Source organism: Bufo bufo, chromosome 2, assembly GCF_905171765.1.
Source record: "Bufo bufo chromosome 2, aBufBuf1.1, whole genome shotgun sequence".
Taxonomy (NCBI): Eukaryota; Metazoa; Chordata; class Amphibia; order Anura; family Bufonidae; genus Bufo; species Bufo bufo.
The window spans coordinates 350563308-350589707 of NC_053390.1; the positions used below are offsets into that span (position 1 = coordinate 350563308).

At 41.3% G+C, this 26400-nt stretch overlaps 1 protein-coding gene across 3 annotated transcripts in view; it reads right to left on the reverse strand.

The window, feature by feature from the left end:
- MAMDC2 (MAM domain containing 2) overlaps positions 1-26400 on the reverse strand; it is a 140864-nt gene that overhangs the window by 92385 nt on the left and 22079 nt on the right. The gene's annotated exons all lie outside the window — the stretch shown is intronic.

Genomic DNA, 26400 nt, shown 5'->3' on the forward strand with positions numbered 1-26400 from the left:
GCTATGTTAGAGCATCTTATGGGAAATAAGCAAATAACGCCATATCAGCATGGCTTCGTGAGGGATCGGTCATGTCAAACTAATTTAATCAGTTTCTATGAGGAGGTAAGTACTAGACTTGACAGCGGCAAATCAATGGATGTCGTGTATCTGGACTTCTCCAAAGCATTTGACACTGTACCTCATAAAAGGTTAGTATATAAAATGAGAATGCTCGGACTCGGAGAAAACGTCTGTAAGTGGGTAAGTAACTGGCTCAATGATAGAAAACAGAGGGTGGTTATTAACGGTACATACTCAGATTGGGTCACTGTCACTAGTGGAGTACCTCAGGGGTCAGTATTGGGCCCTATTCTCTTCAATATATTTATTAATGATCTTGTAGAAGGCTTGCATAGTAAAATATCAATTTTCGCAGATGACACTAAACTGTGTAAAGTAATTAACACTGAAGAGGACAGTATACTACTACAGAGGGATCTGGATAGATTGGAGGCTTGGGCAGATAAGTGGCAGATGAGGTTTAACACTGAGAAATGTAAAGTTATGCACATGGGAAGGAATAATGCAAGTCACCCGTACATACTAAATGGTAAAACACTCGGTAACACTGACATGGAAAAGGATCTAGGAATTTTAATAAACAGCAAACTAAGCTGCAAAAAACAGTGTCAGGCAGCGGCTGCCAAGGCCAATAAGATAATGGGTTGCATCAAAAGGGGCATAGATGCCCGTGATGAGAACATATTCCTACTACTTTACAAATCACTGGTCAGACCACACATGGAGTACTGTGTACAGTTCTGGGCTCCTGTAAACAAGGCAGACATAGCAGAGCTGGAGAGGGTCCAGAGGAGGGCAACTAAAGTAATAACTGGAATGGGGCAACTACAGTACCCTGAAAGATTATCAAAATTAGGGTTATTCACGTTAGAAAAAAGACGACTGAGGGGAGATCTAATTACTATGTATAAATATATCAGGGGGCAGTACAGAGATCTATCCCATCATCTATTTATCCCCAGGACTGTGACTGTGACGAGGGGACATCCTCTGCGTTTGGAGGAAAGAAGGTTTGTACACAAACATAGAAAAGGGTTCTTTACGGTAAGAGCAGTGAGACTATGGAACTCTCTGCCTGAGGAGGTGGTGATGGTGAGTACAATAAAGGAATTCAAGAGGGGCCTGGATGTATTTCTGGAGTGTAATAATATTACAGGCTATAGCTACTAGAGAGGGGTCGTTGATCCAGGGAGTTATTCTGATTGCCTGATTGGAGTCGGGAAGGAATTTTTTATTCCCCTAAAGTGAGGAAAATTGGCTTCTACCTCACAGGGTTTTTTGTTTTTTTTTTGCCTTCCTCTGGATCAACTTGTAGGATGACAGGCCGAACTGGATGGACAAATGTCTTTTTTCGGCCTTATGTACTATGTTACTATGTTACTATGTTACTATTGAACAACAACCATGTTCTCAATGAACCCAAAAAACTCATTAATATCAAAGCTGAATATTTTTGGAAGTAGTTTTTAGTTTGTTTTTAGTTTTAGCTATTTTAGGGGGATATCTGTGTGTGCAGGTGACTATTACTGTGCATAATTATTAGGCAACTTAACAAAAAACAAATATATACCCATTTCAATTATTTATTTTTACCAGTGAAACCAATATAACATCTCAACATTCACAAATATACATTTCTGACATTCAAAAACAAAACAAAAACAAATCAGTGACCAATATAGCCACCTTTCTTTGCAAGGACACTCAAAAGCCTGCCATCCATGGATTCTGTCAGTGTTTTGATCTGTTCACCATCAACATTGCGTGCAGCAGCAACCACAGCCTCCCAGACACTGTTCAGAGAGGTGTACTGTTTTCCCTCCTTGTAAATCTCACATTTGATGATGGACCACAGGTTCTCAATGGGGTTCAGATCAGGTGAACAAGGAGGCCATTTCATTAGATTTTCTTCTTTTATACCCTTTCTTGCCAGCCACGCTGTGGAGTACTTGGACGCGTGTGATGGAGCATTGTCCTGCATGAAAATCATGTTTTTCTTGAAGGATGCAGACTTCTTCCTGTACCACTGCTTGAAGAAGGTGTCTTCCAGAAACTGGCAGCAGGACTGGGAGTTGAGCTTGACTCCATCCTCAACCCGAAAAGGCCCCACAAGCTCATCTTTGATGATACCAGCCCAAACCAGTACTCCACCTCCACCTTGCTGGCGTCTGAGTCGGACTGGAGCTCTCTGCCCTTTACCAATCCAGCCACGGGCCCATCCATCTGGCCCATCAAGACTCACTCTCATTTCATCAGTCCATAAAACCTTAGAAAAATCAGTCTTGAGATATTTCTTGGCCCAGTCTTGACGTTTCAGCTTGTGTGTCTTGTTCAGTGGTGGTCGTCTTTCAGCCTTTCTTACCTTGGCCATGTCTCTGAGTATTGCACACCTTGTGCTTTTGGGCACTCCAGGGATGTTGCAGCTCTGAAATATGGCCAAACTGGTGGCAAGTGGCATCTTGGCAGCTGCACGCTTGACTTTTCTTAGTTCATGGGCAGTTATTTTGCACCTTGGTTTTTCCACACGCTTCTTGCGACCCTGTTGACTATTTTGAATGAAACGCTTGATTGTTCGATGATCACGCTTCAGAAGCTTTGCAATTTTAAGAGTGCTGCATCCCTCTGCAAGATATCTCACTATTTTTGACTTTTCTGAGCTTGTCAAGTCCTTCTTTTGACCCATTTTGCCAAAGGAAAGGAAGTTGCCTAATAATTATGCACACCTGATATAGGGTGTTGATGTCATTAGACCACACCCCTTCTCATTACAGAGATGCACATCACCTAAAATGCTTAATTGGTAGTAGGCTTTCGAGCCTATACAGCTTGGAGTAAGACAACATGCATAAAGAGGATGATGTGGTCAAAATACTCATTTGCCTAATAATTCTGTACGCAGTGTATATATTCTTGTTTTAAAATATTACGAATATTCTAAAAAACAAATATATAGCACTATATCAAATATATTAGTTTTTTAGAATATTAATATTTATTTTTTTCAATCTGTACAGTTGTTCCACTTCGGCATACTCCTCCCCGACAAGCGTCGCCGTCACCATGGAAACGCCTAGGGGTTAGAATATACCATCGGATCTGAGTTTTCACGAAGCGTCCCCGTCACCATGGGAACGCCTGGGGGTTAGAATATACCATCAGATCTGAGTTTTCACGATCTCAGTGAGATCGTGAAAACTCAGATGCGATGGTATATTCTAACCCCCAGGTGTTCCCATGGTGACGGGGACGCTTGTCGGGGAGGAGTATGCCGAAGAGGAACAACTGTGCAGATTGAAAAAAAAAAAGACGAATATTCTAAAAAACAAATATACTCAATATAGTGCTATATATTTGTTTTTTAGAATATTCGGAATTTTTCCCATCTAAAGTCATGATTCCTCCCTGCTTAACCACCTCCGGACCGCCTAACGCAGATTCGCGTTCCGGAGGTGGCAGCCCTGCGCACAGTCACGCATATACGCGTCATCTTGCGAGACGCGAGATTTCCTGTGAACGCGCGCACACAGGCGGGCGCGTTCACAGGATCGGAAGGTAAGCGAGTGGATCTCCAGCCTGCCAGCAGCGATCGTTCGCTGGCAGACTGGAGATGTGATTTTTTTAACCCCTAACAGGTATATTAGACGCTGTTTTGATAACAGCGTCTAATATACCTGCTACCTGGTCCTCTGGTGGTCCCCTTTGTTTGGATCGACCACCAGAGGACACAGGCAGCTCTGTAATATGTTGCACCAAGCACCACTACACTACACCCCCCCCCTGTCACTTATTAACCCCTTATTCACCCTTGATCACCCTTGATCACCCCATATAGACTCCCTGATCACCCCCCCGTCATTGATTACCCCCCTGTCATTGATCACCCCCCTGTAAAGCTCCATTCAGATGTCCGCATGATTTTTACGGATCCACTGATAGATGGATCGGATCCGCAAAACGCATACGGACGTCTGAATGGAGCCTTACCAGGGGCGTGATCAATGACTGTGGTGATCACCCCATATAGACTCCCTGATCACCCCCCTGTCATTGATTACCCCCCTGTCATTGATCACCCCCCTGTAAAGCTCCATTCAGATGTCCGCATGATTTTTACGGATCCACTGATAGATGGATCGGATCCGCAAAATGCATACGGACGTCTGAATGGAGCCTTACAGGGGCGTGATCAATGACTGTGGTGATCACCCCATATAGACTCCCTGATCACCCCCGTGTCATTGATTACCCCCCTGTCATTGATCACCCCCCTGTAAAGCTCCATTCAGATGTCCGCATGATTTTTACGGATCCACTGATAGATGGATCGGATCCGCAAAACGCATACGGACGTCTGAATGGAGCCTTACCAGGGGCGTGATCAATGACTGTGGTGATCACCCCATATAGACTCCCTGATCACCCCCCTGTCATTGATTACCCCCCTGTCATTGATCACCCCCCTGTAAAGCTCCATTCAGATGTCCGCATGATTTTTACGGATCCACTGATAGATGGATCGGATCCGCAAAACGCATACGGACGTCTGAATGGAGCCTTACCAGGGGCATGATCAATGACTGTGGTGATCACCCCATATAGACTCCCTGATCACCCCCCTGTCATTGATTACCCCCCTGTCATTGATCACCCCCCTGTAAAGCTCCATTCAGATGTCCGCATGATTTTTACGGATCCACTGATAGATGGATCGGATCCGCAAAACGCATACGGACGTCTGAATGGAGCCTTACAGGGGAGTGATCAATGACTGTGGTGATCACCCAATATAGACTCCCTGATCACCCCCGTGTCATTGATTACCCCCCTGTCATTGATCACCCCCCTGTCATTGATCACCCCCCCTGTCATTGATCACCCCCCCCTGTCAGGCTGCATTCAGATGTCCGTATGATTTTTACGGATCCACGGATACATGGATCGGATCCGCAAAACACATACGGACATCTGAATGGAGCCTTATAGGGGGGTGATCACCCCATATAGACTCCCTGATCACCCCCCTGTCATTGATCACCCCCCTGTCATTGATCACCCCCCTGTCATTGATCACCCCCTCTGTAAGGCTCCATTCAGACATTTTTTTGGCCCAAGTTAGCGGAAATTATCTCACATGAACTCACCATACCCCTCACGGAATCCAAATGCGTAAAAATTTTTAGACATTTATATTCCAGACTTCTTCTCACGCTTTAGGGCCCCTAGAATGCCAGGGCAGTATAAATACCCCACATGTGACCCTATTTCGGAAAGAAGACACCCCCAGGTATTCCGTGAGGGGCATATTGAGTCCATGAAAGATTGAAATTTTTGTCCCAAGTTAGCGGAAAGGGAGACTTTGTGAGAAAAAAAAAAAATCAATTTCCGCTAACTTGTGCCAAAAAAAAAAAAATTCTATGAACTCGCCATGCCCCTCATCGAATACCTTGGGGTGTCTTCTTTCCAAAATGGGGTCACATGTGGGGTATTTATACTGCCCTGGCATTCTAGGGGCCCTAAAGCGTGAGAAGAAGTCTGGGATCCAAATGTCTAAAAATGCCCTCATAAAAGGAATGTGGGCCCCTTTGCGCATCTAGGCTGCAAAAAAGTGTCACACATCTGGTATCTCCGTACTCAGGAGAAGTTGGGGAATGTGTTTTGGGGTGTCATTTTACATATACCCATGCTGGGTAAGAGAAATATCTTGGCAAAAGACAACTTTTCCCATTTTTTTATACAAAGTTGGCATTTGACCAAGATATTTATCTCACCCAGCATGGGTATATGTAAAATGACACCCCAAAACACATTCCCCAACTTCTCCTGAGTACGGCGATACCACATGTGTGGCACTTTTTTGCAGCCTAGGTGGGCAAAGGGGCCCACATTCCAAAGAGCACCTTTCGGATTTCACAGGTCATTTACCTACTTACCACACATTAGGGCCCCTGGAAAATGCCAGGGCAGTATAACTACCCCACAAGTGACCCCATTTTGGAAAGAAGACACCCCAAGGTATTCCGTGAGGGGCATGGCGAGTTCCTAGAATTTTTTATTTTTTGTCACAAGTTAGTGGAAAATGATGATTTTTTTTTTATTTTTTTTTTCCTTACAAAGTCTCATATTCCACTAACTTGTGACAAAAAATAAAAACTTCCATGAACTCACTATGCCCATCAGCGAATACCTTGGGGTGTCTTCTTTCCAAAATGGGGTCACTTGTGGGGTAGTTATACTACCCTGGCATTCTAGGGGCCCAAATGTGTGGTAAGGAGTTTGAAATCAAATTCTGTAAAAAATGACCGGTGAAATCCGAAAGCTGCTCTTTGGAATGTGGGCCCCTTTGCCCACCTAGGCTGCAAAAAAGTGTCACACATCTGGTATCTCCGTATTCAGAAGAAGTTGGGGAATGTGTTTTGGGGTGTCATTTTACATATACCCATGCTGGGTGAGAGAAATATCTTGGCAAAAGACAACTTTTCCCATTTTTTTATACAAAGTTGGCATTTGACCAAGATATTTATCTCACCCAGCATGGGTATATGTAAAATGACACCCCAAAACACATTCCCCAACTTCTCCTGAATACGGAGATACCACATGTGTGACACTTTTTTGCAGCCTAGGTGGGCAAAGGGGCCCACATTCCAAAGCGCACCTTTCGGATTTCACTGGCCATTTTTTACAGAATTTGATTTCAAACTCCTTACCACACATTTGGGCCCCTAGAATGCCAGGGCAGTATAACTACCCCACAAGTGACCCCATTTTGGAAAGAAGACACCCAAAGGTATTCACTGATGGGCATAGTGAGTTCATAGAACTTTTTATTTTTTGTCACAAGTTAGTGGAATATGAGACTTTGTAAGAAAAAAAATCAAAAAAAATCATCATTTTCCGCTAACTTGTGACAAAAAATAAAAAGTTCTATGAACTCACTATGCCCATCAGCGAATACCTTAGGGTGTCTACTTTCCGAAATGGGGTCATTTGTGGGGTGTTTGTACTGTCTGGCCATTGTAGAACCTCAGGAAACATGACAGGTGCTCAGAAAGTCAGAACTGCTTCAAAAAGCGGAAATTCACATTTTTGTACCATAGTTTGTAAACGCTATAACTTTTACCCAAACCATTTTTTTTTTTTTACCCAAACATTTTTTTTTTATCAAAGACATGTATAACAATAAATTTAGAGCAAAATTTATATATGGATGTCGTTTTTTTTTGCAAAATTTTACAACTGAAAGTGAAAAATGTCATTTTTTTGCAAAAAAATCGTTAAATTTCGATTAATAACAAAAAAAGTAAAAATGTCAGCAGCAATGAAATACCACCAAATGAAAGCTCTATTAGTGAGAAGAAAAGGAGGTAAAATTAATTTGGGTGGTAAGTTGCATGACCGAGCAATAAACGGTGAAAGTAGTGTAGGTCAGAAGTGTAAAAAGTGGCCTGGTCTTTCAGGGTGTTTAAGCCATAGGGGCTGAGGTGGTTAAGTTGCTTGTGGGCAAATGACTCATTGGCCCACAAGCAAGAAGCAGGGAGGAATCATATTTTCAGATGTAAAAAAATGACGAATATTCGATATGGCGAATATATACAGTGGGATGCGAAAGTTTGGGCAACCTTGTTAATAGTCATGATTTTCCTGTATAAATCGCTGGTTGTTACGATAAAAATGTCAGTTAAATATATCATATAGGAGACACACACAGTGATATTTGAGAAGTGAAATGAAGTTTATTGGATTTACAGAAAGTGTGCTATAATTGTTTAAACAAAATTAGGCAGGTGCATAAATTTGGGTACCACAAAAAAGAAATGAAATCAATATTTAGTAGATCCTCCTTTTGCAGAAATTACAGCCTCTAAACGCTTCCTGCAGGTTCCAATGAGAGTCTGGATTCTGGTTGAAGGTATTTTGGACCATTCCTCTTTACAAAACATCTTTAGTTCATTCAGGTTTGATGGCTTCCGAGCATGGACAGCTCTCTTTAAGTCACACCACAGATTTTCAATTATATTCAGGTCTGGAAACTGAGATGGCCATTCTAGAACGTTGTACTTGTACCTCTGCATAAATGCCTTAGTGGATTTTGAGCAGTGTTTAGGGTCGTTGTCTTGTTGAAAGATCCAGCCCCGGAGCAGCTTCAGCTTTGTCACTGATTCCTGGACATTGGTCTCCAGAATCTGCTGATACTGAGTTGAATCCATGCGTCTCTCAACTTTGACAAGATTCCCAGTCCCTGCACTGGCCACACAGCCCCACAGCATGATGCAACCACCACCATATTTTACTGTAGGTAGCAGGTGTTTTTCTTGGAATGCTGTGTTCTTTTTCCTCCATGCATAACGCCCCTTTGTTATGGCCAAATAACTCAATTTTAGTTTCATCAGTCCACAGCACCTTATTCCAAAATGAAGCTGGCTTGTCCAAATGTGCTTTAGCCCACCTCAAGCGGCACTTTTTGTGCTGTGGGCGGAGAAAAGGCTTCCTCTGCATCACTCTCGCATACAGCATCTCCTTGTGTAAAGTGCGCCGAATGGTTGAACGATGCACAGTGACTCCATCTGCAGCAAGATGATGTTGTAGGTCTTTGGTGCTGGTCTGTGGGTTGACTCTGACTGTTCTCACCATTCGTCGCTTCTGTCTATCCGAGATTTTTCTTGGTCTGCCACTTCGAGCCTTAACTTGAACTGAGCCTGTGTTCTTCCATTTCCTCAATATGTTCCTAACTGTGGAAACAGACAGCTGAAATCTCTGATACAGCTTTCTGTATCCTTCCCCTAAACCATGATTGTGAACAATCTTTGTCTTCAGTTGTTTTAAGACCCCCCATGTTGCTACTCTTCAGAGAAAATTAAAAGAGGAGGGAAACTTACAATTGACCCCCTTAAATACTCTTTCTCATAATTGGATTCACCTGTGTATGTAGGTCAGGGGTCACTGAGCTTACCAAGCCAATTTGAGTTCCAATAATTAGTTCTGAAGGTTTTGGAATCAATAAAATGACAACAGTGCCCAAATTTATGCACCTGCCTAATTTTGTTTAAACAATTATAGCACACTTTCTGTAAATCCAATAAACTTCATTTCAGTTTTCAAATATCACTGTGTGTGTCTCCTATATGATATATTTAACTGACATTTTTTATCGTAACAACCAACGATTTATACAGGAAAATCATGACAATTAACAAGGTTGCCCAAACTTTCGCATCCCACTGTAGCACTATATTCGAAATATTCAAGATAAATATTCGTAATTCGAATATTCGCGCTCAACACTAGTATTAAGCCCCTATGACGGAACTCAATACCGGAAAACTTAAACACTAATGTGAAAGTACCCTAAGAACTACAGTAATTCAGATGGAAACTGCACAGTAATAAACACACCAGGCCTGCAAAAAAAGTCACATACTGACTCTTGAATAAAACCTTTTAAAGTGAACCTGTCACATTAAAAATGATTAAAACAATGGACAAGTGTGAATAGACATTTAAAGTAATATCTGCTTAAAGAGGAGTCTTTCGCATTGAGCATGGCATATGATCTGTCTTATTGCAGTCTATGGGAAAATCGCTTGCTTCCTTTTAAGCCCTGCCACAGACAGAGCTCAATAGGAACTTAACAATGGCAGGCCTGGGAGCCTTCGCAAGGCTCACAGCTGCCATAGCTGTTCAGTTACTTGTAAATGACCCCTCAGATGCTGTGGTTGAAAATTGTAAAACAGTAGGCACCCGCTGGCTATGGTGCCCACTCACAGCAGATGTCAGGTAGAGGTTAGTCCCCACTGGTAAAGACAATCCCCCTGCCACTTGATTGACATGACCAGGCATCTCACTCATCCTTTACAATCTCTTGCCTGCACCATTGCTTTGAGGAGCAGCAAGACCCCCGGCCTTGTCAGTCAAGTGGCTGGGGGAGCTTCTTTACCAGCGGAAACAGCCTTGGTGAAGAACTCCTGTTGATGAGATGAATTGATTTTTACAAATTAATTTGCTCATCTCTACTGCTATGTGATTCTATAATCCCCCTGCTGCAGGGACTGTAACCTGCAGTGATCAGCAGATTGCCAAAGCAGCAGCTTTTTGCAAGGGGGTGTCTCTGATGAGATAACCCCTCCAACAATACTATAACATTTTGGTCCTTTACAAAATGAACTTTAGCTATTGACATATATTTTAAAAAAATGCCCAAAACATGGGTAAATAAAGCAATTGTTCTTTATTTTTCGGAATGCTGGCTTCTTATTTTTGTAACATCAGCTCATGGGATAGATCAGCTGAGGTCTGTATAGCTTGCACCCATATTCTATGGAGACACAGTGCTTCTTTATTTTACATGTTATAGATATTCATAGTGTAAGGCTCTGTTCACACTTCACTTGAGCCTTCCATCTAAGGTGTATGTCAGGAGGATTTCTCAAAGTATACGTCCAACAGAAGACTGCAACATATGCAAATGTGTTGGATGCCATTTTAAAGGAAAAAAAACTCATACTGTGCATACTGTGCGTAGTGAAAAAAAAAATTGCCAATACTGTTCTGGAATATTCCAGGTCAATGGCGCTATGGATATGTCCAGTATACGCTCTACTTTATACATGCATATACTGAATGGAGTTCACAAAGTGTGGATGGAACTTCAATAAGGGACATTCCAGTCTACTTAACTGGGATTATGGAGCTAATTTTAAATTGTGTACTTTCCATACACCATATGGCAGATATTCTGAAGCATTTAGAATTCTGCTGCAATAAAATTCCAATTATTGTACTGTATCAGAGAAGTATATTTTTTGTCACACAGTGCATGGTATCTCATTGCAAAAGCTAAGCATCCCAAAGGATGGCTCGTTGATTCAGGAAGTTATTCTTAAGTTGGGAAGGACTTTTTTCCCTGAAATGTGGAAAGTCCACATCAGGGGTCAGAAACCTTTGGCATTCCAGCTGCTATAAAACTACAACTCCCAGCATACACAGACTCAGCTGTTCTTGTAGTTCCAATGGAAGTGAAAGGAGGATTCTGGGAGTTGTAGTTTCAGAACAGCTGGAGTGCCGGAATTGTTGATCTCTGGTCTACATCATGGACTTTTTTGCCTTCCTCTGGTCCAACTTTGCATGATAATAGGCTGACCCGAATGGACGTATGTTTTTGCCAGCCTTCCAAGCTATGTTATTATGTATGTTACTATGACCAATTCACAAAAAAATAGTCAAGCTTGGAATATACCCAAAACAACATTAGTAAGTATACAAGGTTTACACACATGGTGCTCTGTTTGATATAAAACAAAGCCCAGAGCTGCAAGTTCAGTCATGATTGCTGTGCACTAAGGGGGTACACAAAGATCCTAAGCAAGCTTCAGTACTTCATATGCTACAATGTTATATAAAATTATCTGTGAACATCTGTTACATAAAAAGTATAAAAGTTAAAACAACAAAGAAGATCATGCACAGGCCAGGTCAGCCAAAATAGAAATGGAAACACAAATTGCTAAGAAAGATCTACTCCAAAAATGCTCTCCAAACACATAAACAGGAAAACATTAGAACTCAGAATACAGAAACTCTTAAGGGGGTTTCTGGGTTTATGTAAATAATGCTTAATCATTGCATACTGAAGTGTAAGCCATTTAGGTAGTTATCCAACTTTCATACATAATTGGACCTCTTTGAGAAGATAATCTAGAATTGCATTGCAACTGAAAATCTATTACAGGAAATCTGGTCTAGATAAGGGCATAATCTTCTCAAAAAGGTGTTTTTTTGGAGATGTTCCACCGTAATATTATTTCCTTTATAGTGCTTTATTCATTCAAAGAGTTTTCTTTATTTTCATGACTATGAAAATTGTAGATTCACACTGAAGGCATCAAAACTATGAATTAACACATGTGGAATTATATACATAACAAACAAGTGTGAAACAACTGAAAATATGTCATATTCTAGGTTCTTCAAAGTAGCCACCTTTTGCTTTGATTACTGCTTTGCACACTATTGGCATTCTCTTGATGAGCTTCAAGAGGTAGTCCCCTGAAATGGTTTTCACTTCACAGGTGTGCCCTGTCAGGTTTAATAAGTGGGATTTCTTGCCTTATAAATGGGGTTGGGACCATCAGTTGCGTTGAGGAGAAGTCAGGTGGATACACAGCTGATAGTCCTACTGAATAGACTGTTAGAATTTGTATTATGGCAAAAAAAAAGCAGCTAAGTAAAGAAAAACGAGTGGCCATCATTACTTTAAGAAATGAAGGTCAGTCAGTCAGCCGAAAAATTGGGAAAACTTTGAAAGTAAGGGCTATTTGACCATGAAGGAGAGTGATGGGGTGCTGCGCCAGATGACCTGGCCTCCACAGTCACCGGACCTGAACCCAATCGAGATGGTTTGGGGTGAGCTGGACCACAGAGTGAAGGCAAAAGGGCCAACAAGTGCTAAGCATCTCTGGGAACTCCTTCAAGACTGTTGGAAGACCATTTCAAGGGACTACCTCTTGAAGCTCATCAAGAGAATGCCAAGAGTGTGCAAAGCAGTAATCAAAGCAAAAGGTGGCTACTTTGAAGAACCTAGAATATGACATATTTTCAGTTGTTTCACACTTGTTTGTTATGTATATAATTCCACATGTGTTACTTCATAGTTTTGATGCCTTCATAGTCATGGAAATAGAAACTCTTTGAATGAGAAGGTGTGTCCAAACTTTTGGTCTGTACTGTATATACTTTGTATATCCTTATCACTTTAGAGATCACTGCTTACTTTCAATAAAAGCAAACTATCTTTTTTTTACAGGAGAGGGAGTTCCAGAAATAGCCAAGCACTGTACTTGAGTATCTCTGGAACTCCCATAGACATGAATGGAGCAGCAATGTGCATGCTCGTCCCGCTACTCTATTCACTTTCGGGGACCCACGGGGTATGGGGTCCCTGTACTCAGGATTGGTGGGGGTCCCAGTGATAGGACCCCCAACGATCAAATATTAATTTCCTATACAATGAATAGGGAAATACCGTAATGAAATACAACCAGAATACCTCTTTTCACAATGGATTTTTTTATTATAATATATTGTTGTCCTTAATAAGAGATTTGTCCTTATATAACAGATGTTCTTAATGTTCTGTACTCATCCTTTATATACCTGTGTATATACCTTATGAGGCTTTTTTTTTTAGGAACTTTTTTTTAATGCCATCATTTTGGGCGACATATTGAACAAAATGTAAAAATATATTAAAAATGTTTTACCAATTTTTTTATGAGAGTACACTTTTAAGGTTTTCATTTTTAGTGGTTTCGCTTTTACAGAGTTCACAGTGTGGTATAAATAACATGTTAACTTCCATACATTTTTCCATTAATGGAGCTGTATAAGAGCTTGTTTTTTGCAGGATGATTTGCCGGACATAGGTACCATTTTGAGATAAAGATGATGTTTTTAAAAGTTTTTTTTTTATAGTGTTCACCATTTGGGTTAAATAACGTGAAGATTTTAGTTTAGGCTGTTACAGACACAGCTATACCAATTATATGTATTTCTTATTTATATTTTTTAACATAAAACATTTTCCATTGGAAAAAATTTAACCCCTGAAGTACGAAGCGTATTTTGGCATTAAGTATGAAGCCCCATTTTTTCAAAATCTTACATGTCACTTTATGTAGTAATAATGTTGGAATTCTTCTACATATCAAAGCTATTCTGTTGTTTTTTGTGACAGATTGTACTTTATGTTGGTAGCAAATTTGGGTTGCTAAATTTTGTGTTTTTGTCAAAAAAATTCGAAATTTAACATAAATTTTGATAAATTTGCAACTTTCAAGAAAGTAATACTACAAGCAGAAAGTTTGTTTTTAATATTTGTCGTGTGTATGATGGCATCAGTTTTGAAAAGTACTTTTATTTTTGGGGGAGCTTTAGAGGGCTTATCAGTTTAGTATAGTTTGGCAGCAATTTTCAAGAAAATTTCCAAATCTTATTTTTTTTAGGGACCAATTCACCTAATTTTTATCAATATCTCATATGTAGCCCTAGAGTGTTACTTGCCTCGAATACTGGCTTGATTTTGTGTCTCTATTTTTTAAGGAAGTTTTTTGGGCACCATTTCAGGTTTGCAGAGGCCTTAGGCCTAGTTCACACGAACGTGTGTGATCCGTGGCCGTATTGCGAGCCGCAATACACGACCACAGTTCCGTGTGCATTTCGCATCACGGATGCGGACCCATTCACTTCAATGGGTCCGCAAATCCGGAATTGCGGAACGGCCGCACGGAACGGGATCCCTCGGAAGCACTACGGAGTGCTTCCGTGGGGTTGCGTCCTGTACTTCCGTTCCGCAAAAAGATAGAACATGTCCTATCTTTTTGCAGATCGCGGACCCATTAAAGTGAATGGGTCCGCGATCCGATGCGGCTGACCTACGGCCGGCAATCGTGCATTGCGGCCCGCAATTTGCGGGCCGCAGCACGGGCACGGGTCACACACGTTCGTGTGAACTCGGCTTTAACCCCTTAAGGACGCAGGGAGTACCGGTATGCCCTATTTCCCGAGTCCTTAAGGACTCAGGGCATACCGGTACGTCCTAACTTTAAATGAAGATTCCGGCGCCGCGGGGGTTAATGGGAACGGGATGCCGGCTGAAATCATTCAGCCAGCCTCCTGTCACAACGCCAGGGGGGGTCATGTGACCCCCCCTATCGGCGATCGCCGCAAACCACAGGTCAATTCAGACCTGCGGTTTGCTGCGCTTTCTGCAGTTTCTGATCCCCGCGGTCTCTGACTGCAGGGATCAGAAACTTTAGTGTCCCTCAAATATAGATTTTCCACCCCCCCCCTGCACCCCTGCATGATTTTTGGGTGGGGGCAGTGCGGGAGGCGGGCGGTGCGGCAGGCGGGATCGCGATCCCCCGCCCACCTCCTCTTGAAAATTCGTTGGTGGCCAGTGGGTATACCAGGGTGTCAGCACATTGCTGACACCCTGGTATAAACGGCTGACATCTGTGCAGATGTCAGCCATTTAACCCTTTCCATACCGCGGTCCGTACGGACCGCTGTATGGAAAAAGTTAACAGTAAGAGGGAGCTCCCTCCCTTTCCCATCGGGGGGCTGCAGTGCCTTTGCAGCCCCCTGATGGAGAGGGAGAGAGCTCCCAGACAGCCCCGTCATTACCCTTCCCCGTCTGCGAAGTTCTGACCACTACTGAGCAGACGGGGAAGGTTCCCATGGCAACAGGACGCCGTCTCAGGCATCCTGCTGTCCATGGTGCTGAACAGATCTGTGCTAAAGGCAGAGATCTGTTCAGACAAAGTGTAAGTAAAATAGTAAGTAAAATAGAGTACTGTACTGTATTATACAGACATCAGACCCACTGGAACTTCAAGAACCAAGTGGGTCTGGGTCTAAAAAAAAGTGAAAAAAAAGTAAAAATCAAAAAACACATTTATCACTGATTAAAAATGAAAGAAATAAAATTCCCTACACATGTTTGGTATCGCCGCGTCTGTAACGACCTGATCTATAAAACAGTCATGTTACTTTCCCCGCACGGTGAACGCCATAAAAATAAAAAAATAAAAACTATTAGGAAATTGAAATTTTGCCCACCTTACTTCCCAAAAAAGGTAATAAAAGTGATCAAAAAAGTCGCATGAACGCCAAAATAGTACCAATCAAACCGTCATCTCATCCCGCAAAAATCATACCCTACCCAAGATAATCGCCCAAAAACTGAAAAAACTATGGCTCTCAGACTATGGAAACACTAAAACATGATTTTTTTTGTTTCAAAAATGAAATCATTGTGTAAAACTTAAATAAATAAAAAAAAGGTATACATATTAGGTATCGCCGCGTCCGTATCGACCGGCTCTATAAAAATATCACATGAACTAACCCCTTAGGTGACCACCGTAAAAAAAATAAAAATAAAAACGGTGTAAAAAAAGTCATTTTTTGTCATCTTACGTCACAAAAAGTGTAATAGCAAGCGATCAAAAAGTCATATGCACCCCAAATAGTGCCAATCAAACCATCATCTCATCCCGCAAAAAATGAGACCCTACTTAAGATAATCGCCCAAAAACAGAAAAAACTATGGCTCTTAGACTATGGAGACACTAAAACATTTTTTTTTGTTTTAAAAATGAAATCATTATGTAAAACTTACATAAATAAATAAAATTGTATACATATTAGGTATCGCCGCGTCCGTGACAACCTGCTCTATAAAATTACCACATGATCTAACCTGTCAGATGAATGTTTTAAATAACAAAAAAAAAAACGTGCCAAAAAATCTATTTCTTGTTACCTTGCCGCACAAAAAAGTGTAATATAGAGCAACCAAAAATCATATGTACCCTAAACTAGTACCAACAAAACTGCCACCCTATCCCGTAGTTTCTAAAATGGGGTCACTTTTTTGGAGTTTCTACTCTGGGGGTGCATCAGGGGGGCTTTAAATGGGACATGGTGTCAAAAAAAACAGTCCAGCAAAATCTGCCTTCCAAAAACCGTATTGCATTCCTTTCCTTCTGCACCCTGCCGCGTGCCCGTACAGCGGTTTACGACCACATATGGGGGTGTTTCTGTAAACTACAGAATCAGGGCCATAAATAATGAGTTTTGTTTGGCTGTTAACCCTTGCTTTGTAACTGGAAAAAAAATATTAAAATGGAAAATCTGCCAAAAAAGTGAAATTTTGAAATTGTATCTCTATTTTCCATTAAATCTTGTGCAACACCTAAAGGGTTAAAAAAAGTTTGTAAAATTAGTTTTGAATACCTTGAGGGGTGTAGTTTCTTAGATGGGGTCACTTTTATGGAGTTTCTACTCTAGGGGTGCATCAGGGGGGCTTCAAATGGGACATGGTGTCAAAAAACCAGTCCAGCAAAATCTTGCTTCCAAAAACCATACGGCGCACCTTTCCCTCTACGCCCTACTGTGTGCCCGTACAGTAGTTTACGGCCACATATGGGGTGTTTCTGTAAACGGAAGAGTCAGGGCAATAAAGATACAGTCTTGTTTGGCTGTTAACCCTTGCTTTGTTAGTGGAAAAAATTAGTTAAAATGGAAAATTAGGCAAAAAAATGAAATTCTCAAATTTCATCCCCATTTGCCAATAACTCTTGTGCAACACCTAAAGGGTTACGAAGTTTGTAAAAATCAGTTTTGAATACCTTGAGGGGTGTAGTTTATAGAATGGGGTCATTTTTTGGGCGGTTTCTATTATGTAAGCCTCGCAAAGTGACTTCAGAACTGTAGTGGTCCCTAAAAATTGGGTTTTTGTAAATTTCAGAAAAATTTCAAGATTTGCTTCTAAACTTCTAAGCCTTGTAACATCCCCAAAAAATAAAATATCATTCCCAAAATGCTACAAACATGAAGTAGACATATGGGTAATGTAAAGTCATCACAATTTTTGGGGGTATTACTATGTATTACAGAAGTAGAGAAACTGAAACTTTGACATTTGCAAATATTTAAATTTTTTTGGTAAATCTGGTATTTTTTTATGCAAAAAAATTAACTTTTTTGACCCAATTTTAGCAGTGTCATGAAGTACAATATGTGACGAAAAAACAATCTCAGAACGGCCTGGGTAAGTCAAAGCGTTTTAAAGTTATCAGCACTTAAAGTGACACTGGTCAGATTTGCAAAAAATGGCCAAGTCCTTAAGGTGAAATAAGGCTTAGTCCTTAAGGGGTCAAGGTGCTAAAACATAAAAAAAAACACCCTCATTTTGGAAACTACACCCCTCAACAAATTATTAAAGGTGTATAGTCAGCATTTTTACTCCACTGGTGTTTCACAGAATTTATTAAAGTTGGGGCATGACAATCAAAAATTACAAATTAACAATAATATGTATTTTAGCACAATGTTTTCATTTTTACAAGGTTAACAAGAGAAAAAGGACTCCAAAAATCGTTGTGCCATTTCTTCCGAGTACGACAGTACCCCATATGTGATCGTAACCTGCTCTTTGGGCACACAGCCGGGCTCAGAAGGGAATAAGTGCAATTTTGCCTTTGAAACCCGGTTTTTACTGGAATATGATTATGGTGATACCAAATCTATATTTTTTCATGTTTTACTACCTTTGCATCATCAAAATCGTTTTTTTATTAAAAACCAGTCATCCACAAAAAAAAACGTAGTTGTGTGAGGGTTTGCCTGGCGCTAACCCCAGTCCTAATGCTTGCATCAGATTGTGCTGCAAAACTGAACAGTTTGCTGTGAATGAAATACTAACTTTACACATGGGAATATTTTATTAAAAAGTCTATTTTAACTTTACAGAACGATAACAATGCCTTCTATAAGGATCTGCATATGTGTCTCCATATATGTGTCTCCATCAGTGATGGCCAGTTCGCCGTATTCGCCCGCGAACACATGCGGGCTACCATCTTAAATCACAAGTCCGGCGATGCACAGGTAAGTCCTTACCTGTGCACGAGCCGGTCTGAAACAAATGCGGTCACCGGGAGCAGGCAGTTCCAAGAACAGCCGCCAGGGGCCTTCATCGGTACAACAAATAGCTTTCCCACTAGCGTTTAAGTTTTCCGGTATTGAGTTCCGTCATAGGGGCTCAAAACCGGAAAAAAAGGCTTCAGTTTTGTCCCAATTCATTGTCAATGGGGACAAAACTGAACTGAACAGAACGGAATGCTCCAAAATGCATTCCGTTCCTTTTAGTTGCGTTCCCAGACCAGAGAGCAAACCGCAACATGCTGCGGTTTGCTTCCGCAAAAAGATAATACAACCGGATCCAGATGGTTGTATTATCAGTAACAGAAGTGTTTTTGCTGAACCCTTCCGGATCCAGCAAAAACGCTAGTGTGAAAGTAGCCTTAAGTACATAGTAAAAATACTACAATCCAAAGTTTCTGAATGCAGTTCACTGTATTTTTCTTGTACAAACTCTAATATATGTTTCATTTATAGTACACAAGAGGAGGACACAAGGAGGACAGTATACAGCTGCAGATGGATCTGGATAGATTGGAGTCTTGGGCAGAGAAGTGGCAGATGAGGTTTAACACTGACAAATGTAAGGTTATGCACATGGGAAGGAATAATGCAAGTCACCAGCACTTGCCAGTACACACTAAATGGTAAAACACTGGGTAAGGCCGTTTTCACACCGGCGTGTGCGCCCCGTTGGCCGTGTTGCGGCCCGTAAAATGCAGGCCTCGAAACACGAGCACAGTCCGTGGGCCAGCCGCAGCGGATCATGGACCCATTCACTTGAGTGGGTCCGCGATCCGGCCGTTCCGCAAAAAGATAGGACATGTTCTATCTTTTTGTGGAATGGAAGTACGGGACGAAACCCCACGGAAGCACTCCGTAGTGCTTCCGTAGGGTTCCGTTCCGCACCATTCCGCATCTCCAGATTTATCGGATCCATTCAAGTGAATGGGTCCACATCCGTGATGTGGAATGCACACGACAGTGTGAAAGAGGCATTACACTGACATAGAAAGGACCTAAGAATTTTGGTGAACCGCAAACTAAGCTGTAGAAATCAGTTTCAGGCAGCTGCTGCCAAGGCCAATAAGATAATGGGTTGCATCAAAAGGGGCATAGATGCCCGTGATGCGAACATAGTACTGCCACTTTACAAATCACTAGTCAGACCACACATGGAGTACTGTGTACAGTTCTGGGCTCCTGTGAACAATGCAGACATAGCAGAGCTGGAGAGGGTTTAGAGGAGGGCAACTAAAGTAATAACTGGAATTGGGGGAATACAGTACCCAGAAAGATTATTAAAATTAGGGTTATTCAGTTTAGAAAAAAATACGACTGAGGGGAGATCTAATTACTATGTATAAATATATCAGGGGTCAGTACAGAGATCTCTCCCATCATCTATTTATCCCCAGGACTGCGACTGTGACAAGGGGACATCCTCTGCGTCTGGAGGAAAGAAGGTTTGTACACAAACATAGAAGATGGTAAGAGCAGTGAGACTATGGAACTCTCTGCCTGAGAAGGTGGTGATGGTGAGTTCACTAAAAGAGTTCAAGAGGGGCCTGGATGTATTTCTGGAGTGTAATAATATTACAGGCTATAGCTCCTAGAGAGGGGTCGTTGATCCATGGCCAGAAAAGAAGAAGAAACTGTGGCACTCTAAGTCTTCAAGAAATTTCACCAAATTTATTTTCACCAAACAAGAGACGTTTGGACTCTATGGGTCTTTTACAAGCTCATAGAGTCGAAACGTCTCTTGTTTGGTGAAAATAAACACAGAAATTTCTTGAAGACTTGGAGTGCCGCAGTTTCTTCTTCTTTTCTGGTACTGGGGAGTCCGATAGGCCACTGCAGGCACAGCCACCGAATGGCTCCTCTGAGATGTCTCAGTGAGTAGTGCTGTCTCACCTTAACTTCTTTGTTGATCCAGGGCGTTATTCTGATTGCCTGATTGGAGTCGGGAAGGAATTTTTTCCCCTAAAGTGAGGAAAATTGGCTTCTACCTCACAGTTTGTTTTTGCCTTCCTCTGGATCAACTTGCAGGATAACAGGCTGAACTGGATGGACAAATGTCTTTTTTCAGTCCTATAAACTATGTTATTATGTTACTGTAAGAGTCTTGAGGTATGCATAAGTATTTGTTAATGAATAACTCTAATGCAGTTGCAGGAAAAAGTAAGCGAACCCTTTAAACTTAAGTGGATTTCTGCAATAAATAAAGATTTCTGCAGTAATAAAATGTAGTCTGATTGTTATCTAAGTGACAATTATGGACAAACAATCTAACTGAACACACAAACAGTTGTAACATTTATATCTTTTAAGAAGCGCGTTGAGTAAGCAGCCACAGTGAAAGCAGAAAAAGTAAATGATCCCTTGAATCAAATAACTTATAGATCATGGAAGCAATCACTTCCACCGAACTTTCCTGAAGCTACAAATATGTTTTGCACAACGTTGAGGAGGAATTTTGGACCATTACTTCCTGTCAATGTGTTTTACCTAATCAATATTTCTGGGACGCCTTATGTACATAAGCCCTCTTCAGGTCATGCCAGATCTCACTGGGGTTAAGGTCAGGACTCTGACTTGCCCATTCCAAAACACAAATCATCTATTTCAAACACTGTTTGGTTGATTTACTGGTGTGCTTTCCGGTCATTGTGCTGTGTCCTAGATGCTGACTTCAAAGGGTTTATGTACTGTACTTTATGCACTGTATATCTCGGAGGTTGCGTATGGAGAGTAGGGCGTTAATCAGTCAGCAAGCCCCTTAGTTACTGTATCTTGGTGTGGCTGGTTCTACCCCCTCTAGCTGGGAGGCTGCTGAGTCAGTTTGTGGCTGGGAGCCAGAGAAACAAGCTGTCTGAGCGAGTGCAGCAAATGACAGGGAGATAATAGCCCTGGAAAATAAGTGCTAAAGAGACAGCACAGTGGCCATTACAAAGTAGAGTGCTGAAGAATACAAGCCAGTGAAAGGTAAAGCCTATAGTTAGGGCTATGGACTTCACTGCCATTTGGTGAGACTAGGAGTTTCAGATATCCTGCCATACTTAAGAAATAGCCTGATCTCCTGTTATAATCTGCCCCGCAGTGGGTACAGCAGAAGCACTTATTGAATTAGCTGAAAATTGTAGCACCATATTTTGAAAGAGTCAGCAGCCTGAGAAAGAAGCAGAACTTAGTCTGTTATATAGAGGGACCCCTATAGTTGCACAGAAAAAGTGTGACAGTGCAGAAAGCTGCAAGAGAGAAAGACAGAACCCTTTGGCCGAATTTGAGTAGACTGTGCAGATTATGGATTATATTTACATCAATGGCACCTCCACTACCACCAGGCATAGGGCCCCAGAACCAGACTATGGGCCCCAAGGGATGAAAGGGTGCACTCTCAAAACACTGCACGGCTCAGGGAGTGAGAGCTGCCTCCCTGAGTACAACTACTCTCGTCCTCTCAACTCTCCTGGGTTCGCTGCAGTTGTCTTTGTGCATCAACCAATATCTCTCCAGCTTGAGTTCATAGACTGCTGCCCTTGCATTCTCCTGTAAAATGTTTTGATACACTTTAGCAGTTAAGCAGATCATGATGCTTCCTCCACTATGCTTCCCAGTTAGGATGAGGTTTTGGTGGTGGTGTGCAGTGTTCTTTTACCTCTAAAAATAATATTGAGTATTTGTGCTTTAAAGTTAGTCTTTTGTCTTATCTGCACATAGAACCTTTTCCCAGAAGCATGGTGGAACACCCTGGTGGTGTCAGATAATCTTGACACAGGCCTCAATCTTTTTTGGGCAGTGGTGGCCTTCTTTGTGGTGTCCTTCCACACCATTTCTGTTCAGTGTTTTTCTATTAGTGGACACATCACATAAACAGAGGTTTTTCCAGTTTGTACCATCTTCTATAGGTATTTTGGTGTTAGTCTTTGATTCTTTCTGTCCTCAGTCAGAATTGCCAGATAAGCTCTTGGAGTGATCTTAACAGGACTTCCACTCGTAAGTAAAGTAGCAACAATCATAATGTATACCTAGGTATTTAGCAATGCTATCGTCACCTTTTTCCTCTTCATGTATTCTGTAACACGTCTTCTTTTTAAAGTTGCTTTTATTGAGACATGGTTCATATAACTAATTATTATTTTTTTTTTTTTTTCAGGAGCACTGATTTGTCAGTAACCAGGCTTTGTGAGATTTATGTAATGGGCAAAGTTCCTATGATACTCATACTTCCAATGCCATCACCTTAATTGAAACATCTTTTGCCAATTAGCTGTTGGCAAAGTCATTAACACTTGGTACTCTGTATGTCTATTCAACGTGCTCAACAAAAGACATAAACAGTACAATGTGTTTTATTAGGTTAGTTAGATTTTATTACTAATCAATGTAGAAATCCAGGTAATTCCAACGCTGTAAGAATAAGGTTACAGAGAGTTTACAGAGGTATCCCAATGGAAAGGTCACAAAGGCTGAGTGCACTTATTCTGGCAAGACAGCCAAGTACAAAGATGGGAATTGAAAAACACAAAGGAAAATATTTCATAAAATGCCCAGGGAACGAATCCAGAAATGGCTTTGAAGATGAAACTGTGCGCTGAGCTTCAGGACTCAATGTAGATAAATCAATAGGAATAAACTTTAGTAAAAAAGAGGATGCAGGACAGACAGGCTTTGTATCTCAGTAACTCTACAGCCATCTGACAGATGTGTGAAGTGGTCTGTGGTAAGAATGTAAAAATATATTTTATAAGAAAGGTTTGTGTGCGTGTTGTTATTTACATACTGCAAGCAGATGACCAACAGATCGTCATACAGAAAGAGAAGAGAAACCTGACCCAGATCTGACCTTACAGATTACTGAGGCTTCATTCAGACACGGCCATATGCTGTATGAATGTGCATGGACTAGGCTCAGACAGCATGCAGATCCTACTGTAATGAATGCGATAATTCACACATCCGCATTTTTATGTGGACTGTGGGTTCATGCAAAAAAAAACTTACAGCATGTCCTATTTTGATTTGAGTCTTGGATCAGAATAGTCTATGCTATGCTAAGGTGCAGTCTGAGATTTTCTTGAAGCTACCAGTGTGTTATTTATCACCCGTGGTTCAGACACAAACCATGGCCAATAAACCTATGGGCGTTCAAATACAGCCTAATGAACATAGTGTTTTCACAAGTGTAATACGCATCTCGAATACATACACATGACTATAAACCTTAGGCGAGCAAAGTATGCTACATTGTGAACGTCACAAAAATTGCATTTTACTTAAAGTGGTTCTCCGGGACTTTGACAAAATTCTAGCTTTCATACAAACTGTGGAAGGAAGATCACTTTACTATTCTGTCACACCAGCTGATCAAGAAGAAGACTGCAGCCAGTCAGAGGGTCATTTGGGCACAGCCCAGATTGCTGAATTGGCAGCACTATGGAATGGTAAGTAGTTGTGAAATGATCTTCCTTCCACAGTTTATATGAAATAATGTAGTCAAAGCCCTGGAGAAACCCTTTATTTCTTAATGAACACACAATCCAGTTTAATAGTAATAATAATAATAATAATAATAAAATAACATACATCAGTCTATTATATTACACTATGCCTCAGATGCATACCAGTCCATTATTTCATATGTGAGTTTTGTAGGCACACCTCGACATTGATGAATTGCATGCATATAAAACATGAAATATATAGTATATTTGACTGCAATACTACAATTTTCAACCTGTGATGTTGCCATGGATTATTTGCGGTGCAGAGATTGTTGCCATTTAACCCTATCCTTAAAGATAACTCCACATACAAGCTTAAAGGGGTTCTTTGGAAATTATTAAAGGGGTTATCCAATTTCACAAACAGCCCCCCCATGTGCCGGGCCCCTCACAGGTAATATACTTACCCCACTTCCTGCGCCGTTCCTGGTCCCCGCACCGCCGATGCTGCTTCTCCCTGTATACAGATGAAAACATCCGGTGGCCCGGGGGAGCAGTCAATGGCAGACGGGGACGAGCCTCCCTAGCGTCACCCGCGTTCCTAGGGAGGCTCTTCCCCATCCCTGCCTGTCATTGGTGCATCCCCCCGACACCGGCTGTTTTCACCCGTGTACAGGGAGAAGCAGCAGCGGCAGTACGGGCGCCGAGAGCGGGGTAAGTATATTACCTGTGAGGGGCCTGGCACATGGGGGGCTGTTTGTGAAACCCCTTTTAAAAAAAAAAAATTTAAAAGCGTCCCCCAGCAACTGCCCATATTTCTATTCACAGACAACATTCTGTATGATAGGAGACATCTCAAATGGAGCTGGATGACCAAAGAAATCAGAGTGAAATGATATATTGAGTTTATATTTTCTACTTAAAATCATCCTAAATACTTAAATACCATTTAACTGTGCTCCTGTAAAATAATAAACTAAAAGTTACTCAAACTCAAGAGCAAAACATCAGGACTAGATTTCCGTATGAGCTCTTATAGGGCATGTGCTTAAAAAGATATCACAGCAGCTGTGCCACATTTGGTAGACACGTGTGAGACTAAAGGGAAAACACAATGCAACACATGCAATAAATAATTTGGTTAAATATAGCTCTAGAGACTTTCATAGATATTCAGTACGATGGAATAAATAACATGCTCTAACACTGGTATCCTTTATTTTCCATTTAATTAATAAATAAAAAAATAGGAATTACATAACGTTTAGATCGGCCAAACAGGCAATTCTTCTAATATCTTATGCAATCAAGACAGCATGCTCATGTTGCATTCACAAACAACATTCTGTATGATAGGAGACATCTGAAATGGAATTGGATGACCAAAGAAATCAGGTCATCATTGTAGGTTAATATTTCCTACTTGAAGTAAGCCTAAATACTTAAAAAACAGATTTAGAATACACCTGTGGAGAGGTGGTATGAGCTACCAGATGATCATAAAATGTTGCTACTGTAGTGAGTGCAATGTGCGCCCTTACCATCCACAGCCTGACAAATTCTGCTTGTAGTTGGAATCAGTATAGAGGTTTTATAAGGGCAGTGTATAGCAGTGTTAGGCTAGTTTCACATTGTTAGGGCGGGTTCACATGAGCGTTACGTGGTTACATGGTTATAACGGAAAATAACGGAATTCGTAAGACGGAATTCAAAACGGGAACCTTTAGAGGCATTCCGTTTTGATCTGTCATAATAGAGGTCTATGGGCAAGCATAACGGATCTGTTCTGGATAACGGAAATCAGACGGATCTGTTCTGCTTGCCCATAGACCACTATTATGATGTATCAAAACGGAATGCCTCTAAAGGTTCCCGTTTTGATTTCCATCTTACAAATCCTGTTATTTTCTGTGATAACCATATTAGAACGGAAAACAATAACAGAATTCGTAATGCTGATGTGAACCTGCCCTTATTAGTAGTTCCAGCAGAACAGCCTTCCAGAGCTCACTGAATCCAGCATTGCTGAATGTTACCGGAATGCCTGGCGAGCCTATTGACTATAATGGGGTCTGGCAGAGATTCAGCTGCTACCTGACAAATATCCCAGGATTCGGCCTGACAAAAGAATGCTGCGTAGTATAATGGGGCCAGCGGGCATTCCGGAAACATCTGGCAACGACAGATCAAGATAGGTCCGGCAGGCTGTTCTCTGCTGGAACTACCTGCCAGAGCTACTAATGGCAATGTGAAAGAAGCCTTAGTTGATCAATGTATGGTTGCATATTTTAATCACTGTGAGACACTATTTTTTAAACAGTGGGTGGTACTGAAATTTGGATATATTCTATTTTACAATTAAAAGGTCGTGTTGAGACAGCATGGTAAAATCATGTATATGGCAATAGACTTT